Source organism: Pseudophryne corroboree, chromosome 7, assembly GCF_028390025.1.
Source record: "Pseudophryne corroboree isolate aPseCor3 chromosome 7, aPseCor3.hap2, whole genome shotgun sequence".
NCBI lineage: Eukaryota > Metazoa > Chordata > Amphibia > Anura > Myobatrachidae > Pseudophryne > Pseudophryne corroboree.
The window spans coordinates 36,193,463-36,213,809 of NC_086450.1; positions in this window are offsets into that span (position 1 = coordinate 36,193,463).

A 20,347-nucleotide genomic window follows, 5' to 3' on the forward strand; every position below is an offset into this window, starting at 1 on the left:
CTTGAGCCTCGGGGCATGAAGATCCTTATCCAGGACCCAAGACCTTTCCTCCAGACCATAGCCTCTCCAGTGAACTAGAAAATACAGCCGACCCCGGGACAATTTGGAATCGAGAACCTTCTCTACCAAGAACTCCTGTTGTCCCTGTACATCCACTGGAGATCTACCCTGAGAGATCTTCCGAGGAAATCTACTGGAAGAAACGTATTGTTTCAACAGGGAACAATGAAACGTATTTCCAATCCTGAGAGATCTTGGTAAACGTAACCGAAAGGCAACTGGATTGACTCTTTTAATAATAAGAAATGGCCCAATAAATTTGGGTCCCAATCTCGCCGAGGATTGTCGAAGCCTGATGTTACGAGTCGACAACCATACCCTATCTCCCACCTTAAAAGTGCAAGGACGTCGGAGCCTGTCAGAAAATTTCTTCTCTCGAAAGGCCGCTTTTCTGAGAGCAAGGTGCACTTTTTTCCAAATGGCTCTGAGATGGGAGGTTAAGGGTAGCGAGGAGACTGAGGAATGATAAAAAAAAGAATTAGCTCTGGGGTGAAAACCAAAAACTGAAAAGAATGGAGACTCTTTAGTGGAGGAATGACAAGAATTATTGTAAGCAAACTCCGCCAACGGAAGAAACTCGGACCAATCATTCTGGAGTTTGGCAGAATACAAGCGCAAATACTGTTTCAATGATTGGTTAACTCGCTCGGTTTGCCCGTTGGATTGTGGGTGGTAACCGGATGTTAACGACAATTTCATCTTTAATGAGGCACAAAAACATTTCCAGAATTGTGCGATGAATTGTGGACCCCGATCAGAAACAATATCAGTAGGCAACCCATGAAGTCTGAAAACATGGCGGAGAAACAAAACTGCCAACCCTTGGGCAGAAGGCAATCGGGGAAGAGCAATAAAATGAGCCATCTTGCTAAAACGGTCCACTACCACCCATATGACTCGGAATCCGGCTGAAAGGGGAAGGTCAACCACAAAATCCATGGAAATATGAGACCATGGCCTGAGAGGAACATTTAAGGGCATAAGTTGCCCGATAGGCAAGGAACGGGGAACCTTATGCTGTGCACAGACCTGACATGAATAAACAAATTCCTTAACGTCTTTAGAAAGACCAGGCCACCATACTGAGCGAGAGACTAACTCCAAAGTCTTAGAGATTCCCGGATGCCCGGAAACTTTGTTATCATGGAATTCCGTTAAAACCGTAGCTCTCAAAAACTCAGGGACGTAAAGACGACCAGCAGGAGTATTTCCAGGAGCTTGGTGTTGAAGCTGTTTTAACTGGGTAAATAAATCTTGTGTGAGGCCTGCCCAGATGACCGAGGATGGAAGTATGGGAGTAACAGGACTGTTATTGTGAACCGGGAGAAAGCTGCGTGACAGGGCATCAGCCTTGGTATTCTTGGAACCAGGCCTGAAAGTGATTATAAATTTGAAACAAGTAAAAAACAAAGCCCAACGTGCCTGCCGGGCATTAAGCCGTTTAGCCGATTCGATGTATTGCAGGTTTTTATGGTCAGTCAATACTGAAATAGTATGTTTTGCTCCCTCCAGCCAATGCCTCTACTCCTCGAAAGCCCACTTTACCGCCAGTAACTCCCGATTACCAACGTCATAGTTGGATTCAGCGGAAGAGAATTTCCTGGACATAAAGGCACAAGGATGTAACTCCAGAGACTCCGGATCCTTGTGAGAAAGGACAGCCCCCACTCCAACCTCCGAGGCATCAACCTCCACAACAAAGGGCAATTCTGGATTGGGATGTCTGAGGACTGGAGCCGAGACAAAGGCTTGTTTCAAGGCCCGGAAGGACAACTCAGCTTCACGCGACCAGTTGGTAGGATCCGCTCCTTTCTTTGTCAGAGCTACAATGGGAGCAACCAGGTCAGAAAAAGAATGAATGAACCTCCTATAATAATTCGCAAACCCTAAAAAGCGCTGAATTGCTTTTAAATTGGTGGGTTGCGCCCAACTAAGGATGGCCTGGAGCTTCTTTGGTTCCATGGAAAATCCCCGAGGGGAAATAATGTACCCTAAAAAAGATACTTCCGTGACATGAAACTCACATTTCTCCAGCTTGGCATATAAATGATTCTCACGTAACTTTTGAAGAACCAGACGCACCTGGGTAACATGTTGTTCCATTGATTCAGAATAAATCAGGATGTCGTCTAAGTAAACGACCACGAATTTCCCTAGGAAGTCACGGAGCACATCGTTAATGAGGTCTTGAAAAACTGCTGGAGCATTAGACAAGCCGAACGGCATCACCAGGTACTCGTAGTGACCCGACTGAGTACTGAAAGCCGTCTTCCACTCATCTCCAGATTTAATTCGGATGAGGTTGTACGCTCCTCTAAGGTCAATTTTAGAAAAAATCACAGCCGAACGTAACTGATCAAAGAGTACAGAAATCAGCGGCAAAGGATAAGTGTTTTTAACTGAGATCTTATTCAGGGCTCTAAAGTCAATGCAAGGTCTAAGCGAGCCATCCTTTTTCTCCACAAAGAAGAAGCCTGCACTTAAAGGAGATTTTGATGGTCTAATACACAGGTTCTCAAACTCGGTCCTCAGGACCCCACACGGTTCATGTTTTGCAGGTTACCTGTAGATTTGTAAAATATGACAGTTGGTGATACACAGTGCAGCTGCTGGGTGACATGGAAAACGTGAACCGTGTGGGGTCCTGAGGACAGAGTTTGAGAACCACTGGTCTAATAAATCCTTTCTCTAGGCTCTCCTTAACATAATCATTCATAGCCGCAGTTTCTGGCCCGGATAATGCATATAGTCTTCCCTTCGGCAAAGCGGCACCAGGAATTAGCTCAATAGCACAATCATAAGGCCGATGGGGAGGCAGAATGTCCGCATTGCCTTTGGAAAAGACATCAGCAAACTCCTGGTATTCCACAGGAATGAGTTCTGGAATGACAGCTGCTACTCTGACTGGAAACGTAATACATTCCTCAGCACAAAAAGTACCCCACTGTGAAATCTCCCCTGACCGCCAATCAATGGTGGGATTATGAAAGGCCAGCCAAGGGTGACCCAGAACAACTGGAACTGCTGGGCAATGAGTAAGAAAGAACTCGATTTTTTCAGAATGTAGAGCTCCTACTGTAAGTAATACAGGGGGTGTACGGAGAGAAATAACCCCATTGGACAGTGGACTCCCATCTAAGCCATGCATGGTGACACACCTACCCAAAGGTAACTGAGGAATGCCTAAGGCCTTAGCCCAAGTTAAATCCATAAAGTTTCCTGCAGCTCCACTGTCAACAAAAGCCGACACCGAAGAACTGAGGCTGCCAAAGGAAACTTTAACTGGGACTAAAAGGGAGTTATTCGAGGAGATAAGCTGCAGACCTAGGTGAACCCCCTCACAATTCACCTGGTCAAAGCGTTTCCCGACTTGTTCGGACAATTACGAGCAAAATGTCCCTTACCCCCACAGTACAGACAAAGACCAGAATTTTGCCTTCTGGCTCTTTCTTCAGGAGACAGCCGGGAGAGACCCATCTGCATGGGCTCCTCTACGTCTTCAGGAATGGAATATACACACGGACTTGACCTTACAGGTGCTCCTTTTTCAGCCCTCCGCTCTCTGAGACGACGATCAATCTTAATAGAAAGCTCCATGAGCTTATCGAGAGTCTCAGGAGCGGGGTACTGAAGGAGACTATCTTTTATAGACTCTGATAAGCCGAGGCGAAACTGACTGCGCAGGGCTGGGTCATTCCAGCCACAGTCGTTCGACCAACGGCGAAACTCCGTACAATAAACCTCCGCAGGATTCCTACCCTGTCTGAGAGCGCGCAACTGACTTTCAGCGGACGCCTCTCTATCAGGGTCATCATACAAGAGCCCTAAAGACCCAAAAAAAGCGTCAACTGACAACAATGCCGGATCCTCTGCTTTTAAACCAAATGCCCAGGTCTGAGGATCCCCCTGGAGCAAAGAAATAATAATCCCGACCCGCTGAGATTCAGTACCCGAGGAAGTCGGTCTTAAACGAAAATAAAGTTTACAGGATTCTTTAAAATTAAAAAACTCTTTCCTATCACCAGAAAAACGGTCAGGCAAATGCATCTTTGGTTCAGGGACTACCTTCGGGGAAGCTCGCAAAAGATCTTCCTGCGACTTCACCCGAAGAGAAAGATCCTGAACCATCTGAGTAAGTTCTTGAATCTGGCTGACTAAGAGCTGACCAGGATTTGGCCCTAAACCTGTTGGATTCATGAGGCCGATAAACTCTCACAAAACTGAATGAGAAAAAATTAAACCCCGTTTAATTTTAAGTTTTGGTATGGCCGGTAATAATGTTATGATTCCAGCACTCCTGGTCAGAGGAGATCTTATGACAAGGACCGGAGCACTGGAATGGAATGCTGGGGACGGGAGCAGAAAAGAATAATAGCCCCTGGCGCCCTAACTCTGTTGTCTCACCCGTGCTGTCAGAAATCCCTTGCGAGACTATGGTTTCTTGAGCCCTTGGCAGCCGCGTTTGAAGGGCGGATTATGTCTGCCCAACTCCGATGCCCCCCGGTCTTAATGAGAGACAAAGGGAAATCCGAGGCAGGATGATAACAAGAGGCCCTCTAACTAACAAACAGGCCAGGGGCTACGAGCTAACTAAAAAAACCTAAAGTATGTGCGGAAAAACCGCCAGGGAAAAGGACAACCAAAATCCACTTGTCCAATACTCCTACCCGGCACCGCCGAATACCAGAGTGGACCGGTGGAAGCGGAACCCTCCGCAAAATGCTCCAAACACAAATTATAAAGGGTAAAGCGGCCGAGCCGCTACACACGGCAGAGCCGCGACTCACGAACACCACTGGATGTTAAACGGTGATCAGTCAGGACTCCAGGGACGAGATGATAACTCCCGAGTACAGGACTTCAGAGGACTGGAATGACCGGATACAGCAGGACTGGAAACAGACTCTCAGCAAACAAAGGCAGCATGCAGGAAGCTATTATCGGCGTCTGTGAGAAGCCCTGGGAGTGTATTTAACCAGGAGTCCTCCAATCAGCTGCAACAAGGACTGATTATAATAAATGCCGTGCAGCTGCCTTGCTGCACGGCCAGAGAGCAGGTGAACCTATTACTACAAAAAACCCAGCAACGGGGAACGCGGTCCGCCAGTGGTGTCCCCGTTGCTAGGGTCCGTGCGGCTCAGCGCGCCCGGCGTCTAGCATTGCTAGGGAGCCGGCGGCTGTACGCGCACGGCGTCTCTAGTTGCTAGGCGCCGGTCCGCGCAGACAAGCGGACCCCGGCGCCTAACACCGGGCAACTGAGATGAAGTTACGCCACTGTTCCCACGGGCACCTTGATCTGCACTATTGACATCTGCAGTTTATATACTAGCATCCCACAGATGGCGGGTCTTAAATCCATGAGGGAATTTTTAATTCGTGTGGGCATGGAATCAGTGGATGTGAACCTGTTTCTGAAACTGTTGGAGCTAACCCTCACAAGAAATAATTTTTTATTTGACGGTAAATTTTACCGCCAAACGAGTGGTTGTGCGATGGGTAGCAATGTGTCGCCGTCCTTCGCCAATACCTTCATGCTGCAGGAAGAGCAAATCATGTTTTTTGATGATTTTAATACATCACAGCATATTTTTTACTATTCAAGGTATATAGACGATATATTTATTTTATGGACTGGCGGCCAGGAGAAATTTGAAGCACTCATCACCCACATCAACAGCAGGGCCTCCCCTATCAAGGTGACTGCGGCTTGTGACTTGGTTTCCCTGCATTATTTAGATGTAATGATGTCTATTAACAACAATAAAATATCAACGGAGATATTTTATAAACCGACGGATAAGAACACATTGTTAAAACATAATAGTCACCATCCTGGGGCATTGAAGAAAGGCTTGCCCAAATCACAATTCATCAGGGCAGCAAGGATCACCAGTGATCCCACAAAGTTAGATGAAGCCCTGACAACAGTAAAAGAACGGTTTATAGAAAGGGGCTACGACCATAAAGCACTACACGACAGTCAATGTGAAGTAAGACGTATGCACAGGAGGGATTTATTATGCCAAAAGACCAAAAAAGATGCACAAGTCCTACCATTTGTCACAAAGTACAACACTGCCAGTCCAGTAGTGCCTAGGGCCTTACGGGCACTGTGGCCTATCATTACAACTGATAAAACACTACCGGCATTGCATAAAAACAAACCCATGGTATGTCACACCAGGGGCAAAAGCATCAAAGACCGGGTTGTCCATTCGGATATTACAGGCTTTGACAATCCATCACCGACCACGTTTCTTTCCAGGCCCCCAGGATGCTATAGATGCTTGGGATGCGAAACATGCAGATCCTTGGTCCCAGGGGCCACGTTTAAATCATGTTACACAGGCAGAGCATATAATATTAGGCACATACTTACCTGCACCAGCACTTTTATAGTGTACCTAATCACCTGTCTCTGTGGACTACAATATGTGGGCAAGACCATCCGTAATGCACGTGATCGTCTTGCACTACACAGATCTGCAGTCAAGATTGCATTGTCAGGCAAACCCTCGGAGCAACCGGTAGCTCGACATTATGCCGACCTCGGACACTCTTTAAGTGATTTAAAATTCCAAATCATCGATCAATGTCCAAAGAGACTGAGGGGCGGAGACAGGGCCGGGGATCTGTTGAAACTGGAGGCGAGATGGATTTACAACCTGGCAACCATCAAGCCCAATGGACTTAATGACAAAATGCCGTGGAATGTATGTTGATATGTCAGTTTTAAGAACCAGTGATATAGTACTCTATTGTAATAATATTATGTTACACACTGCCCACATCGGGATCCAGGACCAAGGAACCCCATGATGCATAGTCTGATTGATGCAGACACTTCTGGGAAGCACTTTGGTCCTGTATCAGTCACATGAAATTTAGTTAATGCATATGTGTTTAGTTGCACATCTATATCAGTGCATCATTACTGGTTAGTGGGACTTATAATGCCAGTATTAGTACAATATAATGATGTCCAGATATAAATACTTAGTTGCTTATGTTTTGATGACACAGTAGCACACTTTGTTATGTGCACTTATTTACACGCAACCAGTCCATATCCACCGCAGCTTGACGTGCCTGTAAGTTCCTGTGCCCCCGTGACAGCCGCTGGGCCGAGCGGCATGTACACGGAAGGTTGCCATGGAAACTAGGACGTCCAATGACGCGATGCCGGAACATGTGACCGGAGCTCACACACTACGTCACCGCACTCACACACAGGGCAGGAAGTTCAGAACTGTCCCTGATAACGCTGCTGCACCTCCCGTTCGCAGGATTTCCTCACCCCCTTCAGCTATAAAGGTAAGCACACTGTTTTATCACTCACTTCTGTTCTGTTCACCTTGACAAAGGGGTGTCAGCACCCCGAAACGTTGGATCTGTTTTTTATCACTATGGAATAAATACCACTTGTTTGGAATACCCATGAGTGTTTATCCCTGAGTGCCGCTGCATGCTAGGAGTCACTGTATATATATATATATATATATATATATATATATTAATGCTTGGGACCAGAAGTATTTTGGATATGGGATTTTTCCGTATTGTCGAATAGTTGCATACCATAATGAGATATCATGGTGATTGGACCCAAGTCTAAGCACAGAATGCATTTCATATATACCTTATACACACAGGCTGAAGGTCACTTTAGCCAATATTTTTAATAACTTTGTGTATTAAACAAAGTTTGTGTACATTGAGCCATCAGAGAACAAAGGTTTCACTTTCTCAGTCTCACTTGAAAAATTCCGTATTTCGTAATATTCCGTATTCCGGTATATATGGATATGGGATACTCAACGTGTGTGTGTGTGTGTGTGTGTGTGTGTGTGTGTGTGTGTGTGTGTGTGTATGTGTGTGTGTAAATCAGCGCTTGCCCATTAAAAGTATATTTCTCCCACAAAATTTATATTTAGATACGTATAGTGCCTAATCAGAGTTGATCGCATCAGCAAATGTGTTAGCAGTTACTGTATAACATGTGCAGAGAAGGGGGGCATATGTAACATGTGCAGAGAGAGTTAGATTTGGGTGGGGTGTGTTCAAACTGAAATCTTAATAGCAGTGTAAAAATAAAGCAGCCAGTATTTACCCTGCACAAAAACAAAATAACCCACCCAAATCTAACTTTCTCTGCACATGTTATATCTGCCCTCCCCGTGCGTTCGGGTCAGTTCTGCGCATGCGCCGGTGCCGCAGTGAGCCGGCGCATGGCAGTCGTCGGTGCCCAGTGATCGCCTCTGAGACAGAGGTGGTCACTGGGCGGGAGGGGGCTGAACGGCGGCGTTAGGCCACCGTTTAGGGGGAGTAGCCAGACCATTGATGGGGGCAGGCCGCGGCGGCTTCGTGATGTGTCACGCAGCCGCTGTGGCAAGCGGGAGCGACAAGTAACTCCCGGCCAGCCGTAGGAGCTGCGCTGGCCGAGAGTTACTCCTCAAATACAAAGGCATCGCCGCTATGCGATGCTTTTGTATTTGTGCGGGGGGCGGCACCAAATACAAAGGCATTGCTGCTGTGCGATGCTTTTGTATTTGTGCGGGGGGCGGCACTGACATTCGGCGCGGACTAGCCCTGTGCTGAGGCGTCTCCCCGCATGTCTGAGTTTACGATCATAGCTGTGCTAAATTTAGCATAGCTATGATCAACTCGGAATGACCCCCATGGTTTTGCCCAACTGCTATCAAATTTGCTGCTGCGATCAACTCTGAATGACCCCCATAGGGGGTCATTCCGAGTGGATCGCAAGCTGCAACTTTTTGCAGCCCGTGCGATCAACTTGACGCCGCCTATGGTGGAGTGTATATTTGCATAGTAAGGCTGCAATCGCTTGTGCAGCCCTGCTATGCAAAAAAAGTTTTGTGTAGAACAAGACCAGGAAAGGAAATGACTTACCCTGTGCGATGAATGCAGCGTTGCAGGTCCGGAATTACATCAGACATCTGCCCTCCAAACGCCTGGGTACGCCAGCTTTCGCCGCACCACTCCCAGAAAATGGTCAGTTGACACCCATAAACGCCCTCTTCCTGTCAATCTCCTTGCAATTGGCTGTGCGAATGGATTCTTCATTAAATCCATCGCCCAGCAACGATCCGCTTTCTAGCCATACGACGCGCCTGCGCATTGCGGTGCATATGCATGCGCAGTAGTAACCTGTTCGCTGCGCTGCGAAAAAACGGCAGCAAGCGATCAACTCGGAGTGATCCCCACAGTCATTTTGGATATGAGGAGCCTACACATGCCAAGTCCAGCATGTGGTTTTCCTTTTATTGCTCCTCTCTCTGATGTCACATTGAGATCACACATACCTCAGTTTCTTTCTAGGTCACTAAACTATACAATAGTGAAAACGCCATCCAAATTTATCCAGTCGTTTTTGAGTGATGCCGGTTGAGTCACATTATTTATTATGACCACCATACATCACGTGTTGTGCGCTGGCTTGGTGGGTATATAAGGCGTGTGATAGGCCGTCTGCACACATATCACTCGTTCTTGTCACGGGTAAAAGGGGCGATTTATCTGAGTTGCAGAAAGGAATGATTATCAGCTTTCGTGCCACGGGCGGCAGTATTTCTGACACAGCGCAGTGTGTGACCTGTCCGCGTGCTGCTGCGGTGAAGGTGTATCGTGAGTGGACAAATGGCACCATTGCGAATAACTGACGTGGAAACTGCGGAACACCACGTGCCAGTGATGAGAAGTGAACGTCGGCTATGACGGTGCGTGAGGGCCGACCGACACGCTAGAGTGGAGCAGCTCACCGTCAAAATGAACCTGGGGGCTACCAGACGTGTATCTAAAACACCAGTTCAGCCCGTCTAGCTGCTGTCCGTGCTGCACACGGTGGTTACTCTGGCTATTAGCTGGCGGTGGTAATAATGTGACTCGACCATGCGTGTGTGTGTATATATATATATATATATATATATATATAAATAAATAGGTATACCAAGGAACGGCACTCACTGGTCTCACACAGAAGTGATAAAACAAAGTCCTCTTGTCAACGTTTCGAGTTTATTTCAACCCGTCATCAGGATACACATAACACCTGATGACGGGTTGAAATAAACTCGAAACGTTGACAAGAGGACTTTGTTTTATCACTTCTGTGTGAGACCAGTGAGTGCCGTTCCTTGGTATACCTGCATGCTTTCAGCCGACGCAGCACCTTGGCAAGTTACAGACTTGGGGACAGAAGTGAGTGCCGACCATTTGGAAATTATATAAATAAATATATATATATATATATATATATATATATACACGGAAAGGAAGTGGAATACGGTGCCACTTGTGAGGCAAAATTACCAAAAACTTTCAAATAAGGTGACGAAACTATAAAACCACACCCTGTGTATGGGTGTCAGCCAGCACCCTAAGTAAATACCAGCACTGGTATAGTGCTGTGAGGACAAATATAGATAAAAAGAACTAAAAGTGAGTAATCTAAATGACCATTAAAAATGGAATCTAAAAGACAGTCACAATAAAAAAAAATGCATATATTTAATCATAAAAAGGCTGAGCAAAATTACAAATGCAATTATAAAAAGTGAACATAAAAACAATGAGTGTTGAGTCTGAGGGATGAACCAACTTATCTCAGAGTATGGTGGAGGTCAAAATTAGGGGATGCCAACGCGTTTCGTCCTATCCGGACTTTCAAACATGTGCATAATAAACAGTCAAGGACTCAAATGAAATCATCAGAGAGAAGCATCAGTGGCATTCTGTATATTCTCCGTTACTGGCATTATGATAATATGCTTAGCTACAGTAATATCACAGTTCTGGTTTCAGCACCCTGGACGATAAAAGAAGGAATTTATTCTTGTCAATTTGACTTTTGGTCACATAGAAATAGGTAACTGATTACAAGATCTTACAAATAAATGTGAAGAGGGATTTTAGTTTCTATAGAAAAAAGAATGTGAAGAATAATGTCTTTCTTGAGTAACGCCTAAAGAGAGAAGAATAAAGATTAGGATTTGTCCTTTCTAAGCAGATGTTAAAGACTATCTATGGTCAAGGAAAGAAAGCAGATTCCATTCCCTATCGCAGCGGCTTGTCTCACCAACCTGGAACTAATCCGCTACCTCATTCACAAGCGATTGCGGAGCATGAAACTATAGTACGCAGGCTTGGTAGCCTTAGATACTTTAATCTGTGTTTAATACTGGAAGTAATTATGTATATCTATATTAAACATAATTACTTATTGCTACCCTGCATCCACGAAGGCTACTCTGGGACTATGGGGGTCATTCCGACACGGTCGCTCGCTGCAGTTTACCGCAGCACAGCGATCGGGTCGGAATTGTGCATGCGCCATCGTTGCAGTGCGCCGGCGCATGCTGGATGGCCAATCAGGCAGCGGCGGTCGCAGGGCAGGAGGGGGCTCGACGACAGTGTTAAGCTGCCGTTCAGGGGGCGTACCGCGGCAGCTGCGTGACGTCTCATGCAGCCGCTGCGGCCAGTGGCAGCGACAATCAACTCCCGGCCAGCCGCAGGAGCTGTGCTGGCCGGGAGTTACTCCACAAATACAAAAGCATGGCCGCTGTGCGATGCTTTTGTATTTGTGCGGGGCGGACTAGCCCTGTGCTGGACGTCCCCCCGCATGTCAGGGAAGATGATCGTAGCTGTGCTACGATCAACTCGGAATGATCCCCTATGTCTGTATATATATAACTGGGCAAGTCACATTATCGATCCGCCGTGTGCAGCACAGACAGCAGCTAAACGGGCTGGGGGTGACCCAATAAGGTGCTGGTATGTTGGCACAGGTTCTTTTTGACAGTGAGCTGCTCCACTCTAGTGTGTCGGTCGGCCCTCACGCACCTTCGTAGCCGACGTTCACCTCTCACATCAATGGCACGTGGTGTTCCGCAGTTTCCACGTCGGGTATTCGAAATGGTGCCATTTGTCCAGTCAAGATACACCTTCACCGCAGCAGCATGCAAACAGTTCACAAACTCCGTTGTGTCAGAAATACCGCCGCCCTTGGCCTGAAAGCCGATAATCATCCCTTTTTGCAACTCTGATAAATTGCCCCTTTTACCCACGACAGCAAAGAGTGATATGTGAGCAGATGGCCTAACGCACACCTTATATACCCACCGAGCCAGCGCACAACACGTGACGTACTTCATGGGCTACCCACTGCCGACGTCAAATGTAGGAGGTGATCATAATAATGTGACTTGACCGTGTATATACATAAGCACACATAGTGATTGCATTTTTGCATCTAAAAGGCGCATTAACAGCTGAAACAGATCACCAGCTTGTCGGTCATATTGCCCGTGTTTTGGGACCACAAGGACATGCTTCTTGCTGATTTATTCACCAAAGGAGAAAATGTGAACGTTATTGCGACATATTGAGCCAGTCGTGGAAGGCAATTCATTGTAAGCGACCTGGGATGCTGGGACGAGGCATTGTATTGCTGCACGATAACACCAGGCTAACATCAGCCAATGGCACGCTTGAGGTGTTACAGTGCTACCATTGGGAGGTACTGGACCAACCTCCCTACAGCTCTGACCTGGCCCCAATGATTTCCAGCTCTTTGGACCATTGGAGAAGCACTTGGAGGAAGGCGATTCGCAACCGACGGTGAAGATCAGCGAGCTGTTATGTCCTGGCTTCAGGCGCTTGTCGGTAATTTCTTGTGCCGGGATACGTGCCTTGGTGTACCATTGGAACAAATGCTTAGACAAGTATGGGGGGGGGGGGGGGGGAATCTGTGCCAAGGCCATTCAGTCTGTTATATGTATATGTACGAATTGAATAACTGTACACAATGAGAGGTCTTTTACTGTACCTTATTTATTGACCTACCCTCGTAAACATGCGCGATCAGATTGACATCTGGGGAATCCGGAGACCAAGTCAACACAATGAACTCTTAGTCATATTCCTCAAACCATTTCCTGAACAGTTTTTGCAGTGTGTCAGGATGCATTATACTGCTGAGAGTGGCCACTGCCATCACGGGATACCACTGCTATGAAGGGGTGTACTTGGGGGGTAATTCTGAGTTGATCGCAGCAGGAACTTTGTTAGCAGTTGGGCAAAACCATTTGCACTGCAGGGGGGGGGGGGCAGATATAACATGTGCAGAGAGAGTAAGATTTGGGAGGGTTATTTTGTTTCTGTGCAGGGTATATACTGCCTGCTTTATTTTTACACTGCAATTTAGATTTCAGTTTAAACACACCCCACCCAACTCTAACGCTCTCTGCACATGTTTCATCTGCCCCACCTGCAGTGCACATGGTTTTGCCCAACTGCTGCGATCAACTCTGAATTAGGCCCTTGGTCTGCAACAATGATTTGGTAATTGGTATGTATCGTAGTAACAGCCACACAAATGCCAGGACTTAAGGTTTCCCACCAGGACATTGGCCGGAACATCACACTGCCTCCGCCGGCTTGCCTTCTTCCCATAGTGCATCCTGGCGTCATCTCTTGCCCAGGTAAATGACACACACACACCCACCCACATAATATGAAAGAAAATATGAATCTTCAGACCAGGCCCTTCTTCCATTGCCCAGTTATGACGGTCATGTGCTCTTTGTAGGCACTTTTGGTGATGGGCAGGGTTCAACATGGTCGCTCTGACTGGTCTGTGGCTACGCAGCCCCATACATGCTGCGATGCTCTGTGTGTTCTGACCCCTCTCTATCATAACCAGCACTGATTTTTCAACAATTTGTGCTACAGTACAGTAACTCTTCTGTGGGATGAGCTCAGACGGCCTAGCGATCACTCCCCACGCCTATCAATGAGCCACGGGCGTCAATGACCAGGGACGTCTTTTCGTATGGGCTCAATGGGTTCTTGCCCAAGGGCCCCAGGAGTATAAGGGCACTAGCCTGATAGCTGAGGGTCCCCTCTTTCCAGGGGTACCAGATTATTGAAAATCGGCCATGGGGAACCCGGAAATATCCGACTTGAAAGCAGTGGTCCCCATCCGAGCCTGTTAATTGCTCTTTCCAGCCAGATATCTCGAGTTCTGTCTGACTTAGAGTTTTTCTGAGGGTTTAATCCTAAACCTGAGACTCTCCTACCTCCCTGGAAGTCATCTACTAGGGCTTCTTCATTCAGCCCAATGCCCCCTTCTACAGTTTAGCCCCATCTCCAGGTCCTACATGCTGAGTGGAAGATAGAACACCCCCTACCACCCGCGGGACATCAAAGCTGCTGCTGATAGCACCCCCCACCCCTACCACTGGAGGATGGGTAGGGGGCCCAGTGCATTGCTGTGCCCAGGGGCCTACACTGCTGTTAAGACGGCCCTGTCCATGACCCTGTCACCAATTCACCAGTAGTCTTTCCCTGGACCACTTTTTATAGGTGCTCACTTCTGCACACCGGTAATACTCCACAAGACCTGCCGTTCTGGAGAGGCAATCATCTAGCCATCACAATTGGTCTCTTCATAAAGTCGCTCAGATCCTTACACCTGCACATTTCTCCTGCTTCCAACACTTCAGCTTTAAGAACTGAGGCCCAGATTTATCATGCCTTGGAGAGTGATAAATTGCACGGTGATAAAGTGGCATCCAATCAGCTCCTGTCATTTTTCAAACACAACACAACCTGTAACATGACAGTTAGGAGCTGATTGGCTGGTACTTTATCAGCGCACAATTTATCACTCTCCAAGGCTTGATAAATCTGGGCCTGAGTGTTCCCTTGCTGACAAATGTATCCCACCCCATGACAGGTGCCATTGTAATATTCTAATCAATGTTATTCACTTTACCTGTCAGTGGTTTTAATGTAATGGCTGTGCGATGTATATATACATATGTATGCTATCAGCAGCTGAAAGTTTCAGGGGGTCATTCTGAGCCTTCAGGGAACGTTTAAAGATTTGGAGACTAGAGGTGAGTCTTATTGTGCGTGGGAGGGCATTCCACAGAGTGGGTGAAGCCCGGATAAAGACCTGTAATTTTGAGTGGGAACAAGTAATACGTGTGGATGAGAGACGCAGATCTTGTGCAGAGCGGAGAGGTCTGGTAGAGAGATATTTTGAGATGAGTGAGGAGATATATGATGGTGCAGTTTGGTTAATAGCCTTGTATGTAAGTAAAAGTATTTTATATTTAACACGGTAGAATACCGGTAACCAATGGAGGGACTGACAGAGCGGACAAGCAGACGAAGAACGTCTAGCGAGGATGATTAGCCTTGCAGCTGCATTTAAAATGGATTGTAGTGGTGAGAGCCTATGTTTGGGAAGACCAGTAAGGAGACTATTACAATAATCAATACTGGAGATGATGAGAACATGGATTAGAGTTTTTGCAGTATCTTGTGTACGATAAGAACGTATTTTGGATATGTTTTTTTAGGTGCATGTAACATGATTTAGAGACATTGAATGTGTGGAACAAAGGACAGTTCAGAGTCAAGGGTGACACCTAGGCAGCGAGCTTATGGGGTAGGGTGGATAGTCACATTGTCAACAGTTATGGAGATATCAGGTTGGTACCTACTCTTGGCTGATGGGAAAATAATTCTGTTTTGGAAATGTTGAGTTTGAGGTGGTGAGATGACATCCAAGATGAAATGGCAGACAGGCATCAGTGACACGAGCCAATACAGATGGTGATAAATCTGGGGAGGATACGTATATTTGAGTATCATCAGCATACAAATTATACTGAAATCCAAAGGAGCTGATTAGTTTACCAAGAGGTGAGGTATAGATTGAGAACAGCAGAGAACCCAATCCTGAGCCTTGCGGTACTCCAACTGATAGTGTCAGGTCTATGGTTTGATCTGTCCCCAGCGGGGGCACTAGTGGGTCAGTGTTGGTGCGATGTACAAAGCGTGGAGGCAATATAAAAGTCTTGCGCATATGCGCTGGTGTTTATTAGCACAGAGGTCACAGAGCAGATGGTATAACAATGAATAATAACTGAAGACCGGCAATGTGGAAGTCTCTTGCAACAAAATATGAAATAACTTGATTTACTGAATGCAGATGAATAAACAAAATTCCGGTAATACTTGAAAGCACAGTCTCTGTATAACACAATATGAAATGAACTGATAACTGAATGCAAATGAATTTGAAAGCAGAACTCCGGTATTATTTGGAAACACACAGTCTCTATATAGCACAAGTCCTTATGGCCTCACTAGGCCCAAGCAGGAGACAGTCCCAATGCAATTAGTTGGTAAAACTGCTGAGATGCATAGGTTGATATACTGATAATGAAGTGCACAGGTAGTAAATGAAATGAACACCTGAGGAGAGTCTCTTACTGCTGATGAGCTTGTAGGTGGCTGTGGCTGAAGTCCGGAGTAAAGAGGGGAGCTGTAGATAGATGAATGAAACAGTGAAAGTAACCACGGAGGATCGCTGGAAACAGGAACACAGGAACCAGGAGGACTAGACACACCATATGTGACTCGTTGTCCGAGGCGATGTGAGTGAGCCACGGACTGGAACTTATACCCTTTACTCTGCGGTGATTGGTCACTGAACTCTGGCTGGAAGCACAGCGCTGGATTCGATGCCTGGATCAGTTGAGTGCAGCGTCCATACAGGTCGGATGCCGGCACACAGCAGTATACACACACAGGACCAAACTCAGGGGTACTCAGTGACATGGGAGATGACGCTCGCGGTCAGCGCATCCATGCAGCCGCAACTGGGGCCATAACCTCCGGAGGTCTGCACACCAGTGCGCTGGTAAGTGAGACACAGCTGAACACCGATTCCTGACAGTACCCCCTCCTTTATGGGTGGGCACCGAACACCCACGAGGCTTGGCAGGGAAGAGTCTATGGAAGGATTGTACCAACCGTGAAGCGTGCACATCCGTGGCATTGACCCAAATCCTCTCTTCAGGACCATATCCAGACCAGTCAATCAGATATTGCAAATGACCATAGCGATGTCGAGAGTCCAAGATCTTTTCCACCTCGTATTCCACACCCCGATGAGTTTGTACCTTTGGAGCTGCTGGAAGAGTTCTCTGGAAACGATTGAGAATTAATGGTCTGAGGAGAGAAATATGGAATGAGTTGGGAACTTTCAAATAAGAAGACAGTTTTAATTTATAAGCCACCGGATTAATAACACTTTCTACTGGAAATGGCCCAATAAACCGTGGAGCAAATTTCATTAAAGGAACTCTAAGACGGAGATTTCGAGTAGATAACCAGACTTTGTTGCCCGGCTTTAAACTAGGGACTGCTCGTCTTTTTCGATCAGCAAAAACTTTATACCGTTAAGAAACTTTTTTAAGAGATAAATGAATCTTCTTCCAAATCTGAGAAAACCGTTGAAGAGCAGAAGCAGCCGCAGGCACATCTATGATTTGTAAATCTTGGAAATCCGGCACTCTAGGATGCTGACCATAAACTGCGAAAAAAGGAGTAGTATCTGTAGAAGTATGATAATGGAAATTATGAGCAAACTCCGCCCAAGGCAATAAATCTACCCAGTCATCCTGTGAAGAAGAAATATACAGTCTCAAATAGGTATCAAGCTCTTGATTTACCCTCTCTGTCTGACCATTTGTTTGAGGGTGATAGGCCGTGGAAAATTTAAGATTAACTTGCAGCGCAGAACACAGAGCCCTCCAAAACTTTGCCACAAACTGTACACCTCGATCAGATATTATTTCTGTTGGAAGTCCATGTAACCTAAAGATTTCCTGATGAAATATCTGTGCCAGCTTTGGAGCAGAGGGCAACCCCATGAGTGGAACGAAATGTGCCATTTTTGAAAATCTATCGACCACTACCCAGATGGTATCATACCCTTTGGAGGGAGGGAGATCTGAAATAAAATCTATCGATAAATGAGACCAGGGATGCCTGGGAATGGAATTTGGTAGTAATTGGCACGCGGGAGCCTGACGAGGAACTTTATGTTGGCCACATTTAGGACATGAAGCTATAAATTCTTGGATATCTACTTTTATGTGAGGCCACCAATAAGTTTGAGATAGGAACTTGAAAGTTTTTAAGACTCCAGGGTGACCGGTAAATTTGGACGTATGAGCCCAGGACAGAAGGTTTGGATGAACCTCAGGAGAAACAAACATCTTGCCTGGAGGTGGAACTTGGGACATACCTATAGCTGCAAACACCACAGGATTTAGTACTGGTCGAGCAGTTTGTTCTGACGGTTCCTCACTTGAGCTCATAGAGCGAGACAATGCATCTGCCTTAACATTTTGTGAGCCAGGTCTAAACATTAACTTAAAGTCAAAACGAGAGAAGAATAGGGCCCACCTTGCTTGCCAAGGATTCAGACACTGCACTGCTTTTAAGTAGAGGAGGTTCTTGTGAACCGTGTAGATGAGATGGTAATAGGGAATCTTGCACCCTCCAGTAAATACCTCCATTCTTCAAGGGCCAATTTGATTGCTAACAGCTCTTGGTCACCGATGGTATAGTTAATCTCAGCGGGCAAGAATCTACAAGAGAAAAACCCACAAAGTTGAGTCTTTCCATCAACGCCCACCTGGGACAGGACTGCGCCAACACCAACCGTTGAGGCATCAACTTCCAGAATGAAAGCCTTGTTGACTTCTGGCTGTTGTAACACGAGAGCTGAAATAAAAGCCTGTTTCATTTTATGAAAAGCAGACAGTGCTTCGGCAGACCATTGGGAAGGGTTTCCCCCTTTCCGAGTAAGGCAGGTAATTGGAGCTATTAATGTGGAAAAGCCTTTAATAAGCTTTCTGTAGTAATTAGCAAAGCCAATAAAACATTGAACTGACTTGAGTGTTGTTGGAAGAGACCAGTTCTCTATACCTTCTAATTTAGCTGGATCCATTTGAAGGTCTGTCCAGGAAATTATATATCCCAGAAAAGATATTGAAGGAGCTTCAAACGTGCATTTAGATAATTTGCCATACAGATGATTCTGTCGAAGAACCTCTTTTACTTGTTGGAGATGAGAAACTAAATCACGCAAAAATATCAAGATGTCATCAAGGTAAACTACCACACACTTATACAGAAGATCTCTGAACACTTCATTGACAAAGTTTTGGAAAACAGCTGGGGCATTACTCAAACCGAAGGGCATCACTAGATATTCATAGTGGCCATCTCGAGTATTGAAGGCGGTTTTCCATTCATCACCACTTCGGATCCTGATGAGATTATAAGCCCCGCGAATATCTAATTTTGTGAAGATGCAGGCACCTTTGACTCTGTCAAACAACTCTGTAATAAGGGGTAACGGGTAGCTATTTTTGATTGTGATGTCAATTAAACCCGCATAATCGATACAGGGGTGTAATCCTCCATCTTTCTTCTTAAGGAAGAAGAATCCTGCACCGGCCGGGGAAGAGGATGGACGGATAAACCCCTTCTGTAGATTCTCTTTTATATATTCACTCATTGCTTGGGTCTCAGGAACTGAAAGAGGGTATGTGCGCCCCCAAGGTGGCTTGCTCCCTGGAACCAAATCGATGGGGCAATCCCATTCTCGATGAGGAGGCAAGATATCAGCAGCTTTCTCACTGAAGACATCAGTGAATTCCTGATAGGCCTCTGGAAGGCCAGACTGGGGTTTTACACTTGCAGATTTTATTGGAAACACTTGAGCTAGACAAGAATGAAGACAGGAAGAACTCCATGCCGTTAACTGTAATGTGGACCAGTCAAATTGTGGATTGTGCAATTGGAGCCAGGGCATACCCAGTACAATCTCATAGGTAGCTTTTGGTATGACCAGGAATTCGATGAGCTCGGAATGCAGGAAGCCCACTCCCAGAACTACCGGCTTGGTTTGCTGAATGATGGAACCTCCAGCAATACGGCTTCCATCCACGACAGTAAGATAAACTGGACGAGACAGCTTTAACACTGGGAGATGGAGTCTATCCACTGCAGCTTGTGTGATAAAATTCCCAGCAGCACTACAATCCACTAAAGCAGACAAAGACTGAAGACCATTTTGAATTTCCAAAGTAACAGGCAATATCAGATCTTGAGATGAAGGAGCTTTATTTAAGGTCCCTAACTTGACTCCTCCTTTACAAGTTAGGACCTGGCGTTTCCCGACCGGGCAGGGCAGCACAATAGAGACACAGTCTTTCCCTTAACCTTCTAGACCGCTCCTCAGGTGTTAAACGAAACTTGTTTACTTGCATGGGTTCATCAGCAGTAATAGGTAGAGACTGTACAGGAGGCATAACTCGGTGCTTGCGAAGATCACCTTGAGAGCATTCACAGGCTCGCTCGCGTAAACGTAAATCCCACTTGACACATAGGGAAA